We start from the raw sequence: 9,175 nt of genomic DNA, 5'->3' as shown, positions 1-9,175 counted from the left end.
CTCAACAAAATTCTAGCAAACAGAATTCAACAACACACTAAAAAGTTCAGACACCATGATCAAACTGGCTTTATTCCAGGGATGCAAGGATTCTTCAATATATGCAAATCAATCAATGTGACACACCATATTAACAAATTGAAGAATTAAAATCATATGATCATCTCAATAGATGCAGGAAAAGCCTTTGACAAAATTCAGCATCTATTTATGGTTAAAACACTTCAAAAAATGAGCATAGAAGGAACCTACCTCAACATAATAAAGGCTGTATGTGGCAAATTCAGAGCAAACATTATTCTCAATGGTGAAAAACAGAAAGCATTCCCTCTAAGATCAGGAACAAGACAAAAGTGTCCAGTTTCAGCACTATTATTCAACATAGTTTTGAAAGACCTAGCTATGACGATTAGAGAAGAAAAAGGAATAAAAGGAATCCAGACCATAAAAGAAGTAGAACTCTCACTGTTTGCAGATGACATGATACTATACATAGAACCCCTCCCTCCACCCCCCCCAAAAAAAAAAAACTATCAGAAATTTACTAGAGCTAAATAGTGAATTTAGCAAAGCCACAGGATACAAGAGCAGTACTTACAATTACACTTGTATTCTTATATACACTTGCATCCTTATATACTGACAATGAAAAATCAGAAAGAGAAATTAAGGAATCAATCCAATCCACTCACTTGTGTATGACTCTTTGTGACCTACGGAGTATACAATCCATGGAACTCTCTAGGCTGGAATACAGGAGTGGGTGGCCTTTCCCTTTTACAGGGGATCTTCCCAACCCAGGGATCAGACCAGGATCTCCTGCACTGCAGGTGGATTCTTTACCAGCTGAGCTGTCAGGGAAGCTCATATACTAACAGTGAAAAATCAGAAAGAGAAATTAAGGAATCAATCACATTCACCATTGCAACAAAAGAATTAAATATCTAGGAATAAACTTACCAAAGGAGACAAATATGGAAAATTATAAGACACTGATGAAAGAAATTAAAGATGACATAAGCAGACGGAGAGATATTCCATGTTCCTGAGTAGGAGGAATCAAATATCGTGAAAATGGCTATACTACCAAATACAATCTGCAGATTCAATGTTGCTGCTGCTGCTGCTAAGTCACCAGTCGTCTCCAACTCTGTGTGACCCCCTAGATGGCAGCCCACCAGGCTCCTCCCTCCATGGGATTTTCCAGCCAAGAATACCGGAGTGGGTTGCCATTGCCTTCTCCAAGATTCAGTGCAGTCCCTATCAAATTACTAATGGCATTTTTCACAGAACTAGAACAAAAAATACAAAACTACAAACAAGGTGAAAAGACAACCCTCAGAATCAGAGAAAGTAAAGCAAAGGAAACAATAGACAAATAATTAATTTCCAAATATATAAGCAGTTCATGCAACTCAATACCAGAAAAACAACCTAATCAAAAAGTGGGAAAAAGACCTAAACAGACATTACTCCAAAGAAGACATACCGATGGTTAACAAACACATGAAAAGATAGTCAACATTGTTCATTATTAGAGAAATGAAAATCAAAACTGCAATGAGATATATCACCTCACTCCAGTCAGAATGGCCATCATCAAAAAGTCTACAAACAGGAAATGCTCAAGAGAGTGTGGAGAAAGGGGAGCCCTCTTGTGTTGCTGGTGGGAATGTAAATTGATACAGCCACTATGGAAGATAGTATGAATATTCCTTAAAAGACTAGGAATAAAACCACCATATGACCCCCAATCCCACTAGTAGGCATATACCCTGAGTAAACCAAAATTGAAAAAGACACATGTACCCCAATGTTCATTGAAGCACTATTTACAATAGCTAGAATGTGGAAGCAACCTAGATGTCAATCAACAGATGAATGGATAAAGAAGCTGTGGTATATATACAAAGTGGAATATTACCCGGCCATAGAAAGGAACACATTTGAGTCAGTTCTAATGAAGTGGACAAACCTAGAGGCCTGTTATACAGAGTGAAGTAAGTCAGAAAGAGAAAGACAAATATCATATGCTAATGCATAAATATGGAATCTAAAAAATGGTACTGATGAATTTATTTGCAGGGCAGCAATGGAGAAGCAAACATAGAGAACAGACTTATGGACATGGTGGGAAGGGAAGAGGGAAAGGGTGAAATGTATGGAGAGAGTAACATGAAAACTTACAACACCACATGTAAAATAGATAGCCAATAGGAATTTGCTGTATGACTCAAGAAACTCAAATGGGGGGCTCTGTAATCATCTAGAGGAATGGAATAGGAAGGGAGATGGGAGGGAGGCCCAAGAGGGAGGGGACATATGTATACCTATTGCTGATTCTTGTTGATGTTTGACAGAAAACAACAAAATTCTCTAAAGCAATTGTCCTTCAATTTAAAAATACACAAATTTAAAAATTTAAAAAAAATAATCAACCTAATTAAAAAATAGACAGAAAACCTGAATAGGCATTTTTCCAATGAAGATATGTAGATGTCTAACAAGCACATGAAAAGATGTTTAACATTTCTAATCATCAGAGAAATCCAAATCAAACCACAGTCACTTCACATCTGCCACAATGCCATCAAATTGTCTACTAATAACACAAAAATTTTCTTTAACCATTCATCTGTTGATGGACATGTAGTTTGCTTCCATATCTTGGAAGTTGTAAATAATGCTTCTATGAATATTGAAATGCATATACCTTTTCAAACTAGAGTTTTTGTTTGTTTGTTTGTTTCAGATATATACCCAGGAGTGGGATTGCTGGATCATATGGCATTTCCAGGGCTTCCCAGGTGGCTCAGTGGTAAAGAATTCACCTCCCAAGGCAGGAGATGCAGTTTCAATTGCTGGATTGGGAAGATTCTCTGGCAGAGGAAATGACCACCCACTCAAGTATTCTTGCCTGAAAACTCCCATGGACAGGGGAGACTGGCAGACTACAGTCCATGGAGTCCCAAAGAGCTGGACACAACTGAGCACACATATACATAGCAGTCATATCTTTTTGTTTTGTTTTTTTTTTCTTTTTTTAGGAAATTCCATCCTGTATTCCATAATGGCTGATGATTAGGAATATTAAGCATATTTTCATGTGCCTGTTAGACATTTACACACACACACACATATATAAATATGTATGTGTGTATATATATATATATATATATAAAATGGAATATTAAGGTTCCCAGGTGGCTGAGTGGTAAGAATCTGCCTGGATATGTGGGTTCCATCCCTGGGTTCCCTGGGTCAGGAAGATCCCGTGGAGAAGGAAATGGCAACACACCCTAGTATTTTTGCCTGGGAAATGCCATGGACAGAGGAGCCTAGCGGGCTACAGTCCATGGGGTCACAAAACAGTCAGACATGACATAGCAACTAAACAACACCACCGCACTGGAATATTACTCGGCCATTAAAAAAGAATGAGATTCTACCATTTGCAAAACATGAATGAACCCAGAGGGTATTATGTTTAGTGAAATAAGCCAGAGAAAGAAAGATAAATATTCTACATTATCACTTATGTGTGGGCTTTCCTCATAGCTCAGTCGGTAAAGAATCTGCCTGCAATGCAGGAGACTGGATTTGATTCCTGGGTGAGGAATATCCAATGGAGAAGTAAATGGCAACCCACTCCAGTATTCTTGCCTGGGATATCCCATGGACAGAGGAGCCTGGCAGGCTGCAGTCCCTGGGATTGCAAGAATTGTACATGACTTAGCGATTAAACCACTACCACTTAGGTGTGGAATCTAAAAGATTCCACTAAAATCTAAAGTAATGCATATAACAAAATAGACTCACAGATATAGAAAACAAACTAGTGGTTACCAATGGGGAGAGAGTAGGGAATAAAGAGGTACAAATTACTATGTTTAAAATAAACAAGGATATATTGTGCAGCATAAGTATATACAACCATTATTTTGTAATTACTTTAGAATATAATCTCTAAGAATATTGAATCATTATGTTGTATACCTGAAATTTATGTACTATTATAAATCAACTATACTTCAATTTGAAAAAAGAATGACCCACCCTCTCTTTCTGTTCTGGTTCCAAGCAAACACACCATCTAGTGTGCATCAAGAGTCCTGTAACTGTGACCTGAGGCTTGGATTCTGACAGACTCTGCCACTTATAGCTATGACATGGTCACTTAACTTCTCTAGATTTAGATTCTTAATCTTAAAAATAACAAATAACAGCTGAAGACCTATAAAGGCCTGACCAGGGCCACAAGTATACATAATAATAGCATCTACGTGTATTACTTAAACAACTACCTGTGCAGTGAGTCAGATCCACTCCTGATTATGAGCAGTGGGAAGCACCTAAATAGTCAGAAGTCCAAATTACAACTATGATTCACCAGGAAACTCCACTAAACCCTCAAAACCATCAGCCATGGATAACTGGAAAGACTGTTGGACTTCCGATATGAAATAAAATGGTTTATTGATTCTCTGTGACCTCATTCATACTGTGAATCACCGAACCATGCTTCACTTGGCCTCAGGAGTTTGGCAAAGAATGGCAGGGCAAAGAAGAATGCTTTTCCCTCTGTGCCCCAGGATTATGAATCATCAGGTGTCTTTCCAGGTCCACTTGTCTTCTGGCAATGAGTGTGCTCTCTGGTGTATGAAGCTCTATTGTTTGGAGCATATTAATAAAATTGGTCTTTCAAGGACCAATTATTTAACCCATCTGAAAAGCTCAAGATGAGCTAGGTTATGCTGCAGTAACAAAAACAAAGAGTACTCAGTGGCCTAAAACATCAAAGGTTTAATTTATTGTTCATGCTACAAGTCCATCATGGGTCAACTGGGGGCTATGTTCAGCAATGCCTTCCTGCTGGGAACCAGGCTGACAAAAGAGCCTCTATTTGGAAAGTTACTGATCACCATGGCAAGTGGAAAGAGAGAGCATGGTGAATTACACACTGACTCTTAAAGCTTCCCACAAGAGGTAATAATGTAATCTCGCTTCTGCTTATAACATTGGCAAAAACAAATCATATGACTATATCTGACATCAAGATCTAGAAGGAAAATGAAAAAAAAATTACAAACAGTATTAAAGATAACCTCAGTGTGTTTGACTTTTTAAATTCTATTTCATCATACTCAGGAACTCTGATCTTATGATGACAAACTTTTGTAGACAGCACCCACATATGTCCATGTCACCCAACTGAAAAGACCCAAGAGATCTTCCATATCCTTGCATATTTCTCTCTGTTGACCTAGACGCCAGACCTCCTGAGACAAATGGACAGAAAAAGCTAAGGGATCACGCTTGAGTTTCTAAAATGGTATACCTGGAAAGAGCTTAGGGAAAATGAAGCTGACAAATTTGTTTTGCCGGACAAAGAGGGATAATCACAAATATCAAATAAAATTTTCTGTTACCTTTAAAAATCAAGTTCCTAGAAACTTATGCTTAAAGATGGAGGATTTCACCTATTAGAAATATACCAGACACTAATGGGTTCTACTTTCATTATTTATCAGTAAGTACATTCTGATTTTTACTAAATGAATCATAAATATAACTGTAAGTACATGGAAAGGAATGTAATATAACTAAATAATTAAGACCAAAAAATTGGAATGATTTTATTCTGAATTAAAGTAGAATTCATACAAAAAGTAGATACATACACATATTCAAGTGAAAAACTTTTTTTTTTTTAAAAAAAGGATCAGGAATGTATAGAAGTTCCAGTTGCTTCATATCACTGGCATCATGATATTGTCAGTCTTTTACATTTTAGTCATATTGGTTTTTATTTGCATTTCTTTGGTGGCTAAAAAATTTCAGTAATCTTTTATTGAACGAGCTGAAGAAGACTGGAGCAAACGATTCTTAAAGATAAAAAGACCAGCAAAGTCTTCTTAAAGCTGGGGGATGATATTTGAATTTGAGCTTCTCAGAGCTGCCTTCAGATTTCACTGCAGCACAGGGCAGCTCTTGTTTGTGATGAAGCTTTTCCTAATCTAGAAAGATGTAGAGAGCAGTGGAGAGTATTTGATTGTCCTAAACACAGACTCCAAGGAATGGCCTGATTTCCTGCCACCATCACGAAAAGCATAGAAAGCTTGATAAGATACAGTAAAGTTTATGTCAGAGGCTGAAACAGAGTTAGGGGTGCCAGCATCTTCCTTTTGGCCCTCTCTCACCTCCGGTCTGCCTCCCTAACTGGTCACAGCTGAAGCAGGACAGGCTGGAGGACCATAACTTATTTAGGAAGCCTGAGCTATGAGGAGCCCTTGATTGTCAGAATTTTGAAGTCAAAAGAGTTTTCACAAAGCAATAGCAGAGAATCTTCTACTTTTAGAGTAGTGATTCCTCCCAGAAATGAGAGCTAGGAAAATTTAACAAATAAAATTGATACTTAATTCTTTGTGAATAATAGGTATGAAATTTTAAAATAAAGACTGAAATACATGTGGATAATTTATTATGGGGCATAGCAACTCAAGAATCATGTAAAGAAAATTTTGAGTATCATTTTATAGATGTTCTAAAGATTGCCTGTTTATTTCCATTTTTTTTTTAATTGGGTTGTGTTTTATTTATTTTTAAATTGAGCTGCATGAGCTTTAACGACTCAAAAATTTATCAAATCTGGGCAACTTAAAGAAAAAAATTTACTTATTATGTAAATTTCAAAGACTCCTAAGTTTCTTCTTTTGTAATTTGAGTGACAGGGTTAACAAAAAAGAAGTCACATCTCTGTAAGCTTAATATAGGAAAAGTTGTATCTCTTCATTTTGAAACAAATGCAAATTTGTCATTCCTATGAGTACACGCATTGGGGACAATAAGTTGGGACAACATTTAAGCATTCCCAAAAAGCCAATACTAGCTCATCTTTCAGTTGACAACTAAAGAATTTTCCAAGATAGATCTAAATAACTCATCTACAAAAATCAAATATTCAAGGAAGAGGACACTGCATTTCAGAACTAATAACTGAGCGAATATTTATATTTTAAGGTAAACGCAATCTAATTCAAATGCAGACACAGACATAACTCTGATTGTGGCTATGAATATATTGCTGCATCATTAAAATGTAAGAAAAATGAAACATCAACTGAGAAATATGTTTTCAATGAAGGAGCGTTATACTTATGAAATTAGAAAAGAGTCTAATAGTAGTATAAATTTAATGTAAAGGAACTACTATTAAATAATACTTCATTTTAGTTAAAAGGCTTTAATTAAAATTAATAAATAAATGTTTGAATACTATAAAAATTTAGTTTTTAATATCCTCCATCCAATCTGGCTCTGGTTAAGTTGTAAAGTGTTTTATTTACTTTATGTTTTGCAATGTTGTTTATTATACTAACAGTTGACAGACAAGATGCTTCATTATTTAATGATCCACAAATGTAAGGTAATAGACAAATATCAAGGTCAAATATCATTATCAAGTAATAATGGTGGGATAGGAAGGCAGAGGGTAGAGAGAACAAGCCCTTGAGAAGGTCAGGTGTCTCTGCCCATATCCAGGAAGAACTCCCAGAGGGCAGAAAAAGGCCAAGTGGCCCTTCAACCGCTCTTTAAAGTGCCACTTTCTAAGTTGACCCATCCATCCAAAGGGCAACACATTATCTGCTCAGATGCCCTCCTCAAGGAGCTGTGTGTCAGGAAATATCATCAGGCAGCTTCTAAACTAGTCCATAATCACCATTCCCTTGAACTCTGAAACCCAAGAAGCTACATCAATGAAAAATGTTAAGCATCACCATAAGATACCAAACAAAGAAACACAAAATATTGGTTTCTGGAATTAGGAATATGTAGGCAAGGTGAAGTGAGGAATTCTCAATGGCTACCCAAAAGATATTTTAATACTGGGGAAAATTTAAGTTTCATAGATTCAGGTTGTAGAGATGATTATCACTTATAGTAGAAGTGAGAGCAGAAGGCAAAGGCAGAGAAGAAATGGGATGAAACAGGAGTCTCCAATGAGCAGGGTGAAACTATCAGTACTTAGGAAACTCAGTGAGTCCAACTTTTCTTCATTATCCTATAAAGTACAAAAAAATGAAGAGTACGTATTATTGATAAGAGGTAGGAACAATTAAATATATACCTTTTTAAAGACATACTTGCTAGCTTGCTTGATAAGTTGCCTCAGTTCTATCTGACTCTTTAAAACCCTGTGGACTGTAACCTGCCAGGTTCCTCTGTCCATGGGATTCTCCAGGCAAGAATACTGGAGTGGGTTGCTATGCCCTCTTCCAGAGGATCATCCCAACCCAGGGATCAAATCCACATCTCTTACATCTCCTGCATTGGCAGGAACATTCATCACTCTGAGGGATTTTAGTGCTTTTCTAGATATGGGGAGATTCAAGAATTGGGCTCATAAAACTGGCTCCTGAAAACATCTAACTATTTGAATACAACATGTCCTGCCAGTTTTTCCCTTGAGCATTGAGTGCCTCATTTCTGTTCTCCATCCTGAACTTCTTTCAAGGGATACTGAAGGTCAGCAGCTGTGGCAGCACAAGATTTAATCTTGGTAGAAGTAGATGGCAAGTTTCAATTTATAGTTGACAGGATCCAGATAAAAAAATAGGTAATAGTCTGGGGGTTTCAGGTACAAGTGAATAAAGAGGATCTTGAGAGTACAAATGACATGCACTGTAATACTATTCAGAGCCTCTTCTAGGGACTAAAGCAAATATTTCATATTGTTGGGGTTATATGATACTTTTGACACATCTGAAACTCTGTCTTGGTCACTTACTAACAAGATTACCTTGAGAAAGTCACCCAGCCTTTTAAAGGATCCACTGGAGTAATGATAGAGCCAACTCCATATATCTTTTCTGGGGATTATCTGTGATAATATGTTAAAGGCTTTACATATGTGAAAAATTATTCCTATTTCTTCACCCCATCTGTATCCAGACCTTTTCCCATGTGACTCGGTAATTCTTCCCACTAAAGGCAATCTTATTTCCCTGTACTATTGATATTGGCCATGTGATTTATTTGACCAGTGGAATGTGGGTAGAAGTTTCCAGTATATGCCTTCAGAGGAATATCCTATGGTAAGAATACCCTATTCTTCTGCATGAGAAGAATATGCATCCAGTGGCTGCGGCCTTTTTGGTCTGAGTCTTAGAATAAA

Source organism: Dama dama, chromosome 23 (genome assembly GCF_033118175.1).
Source record: "Dama dama isolate Ldn47 chromosome 23, ASM3311817v1, whole genome shotgun sequence".
Lineage (NCBI taxonomy): Eukaryota > Metazoa > Chordata > Mammalia > Artiodactyla > Cervidae > Dama > Dama dama.
This window is presented reverse-complemented; position numbering follows the sequence as displayed.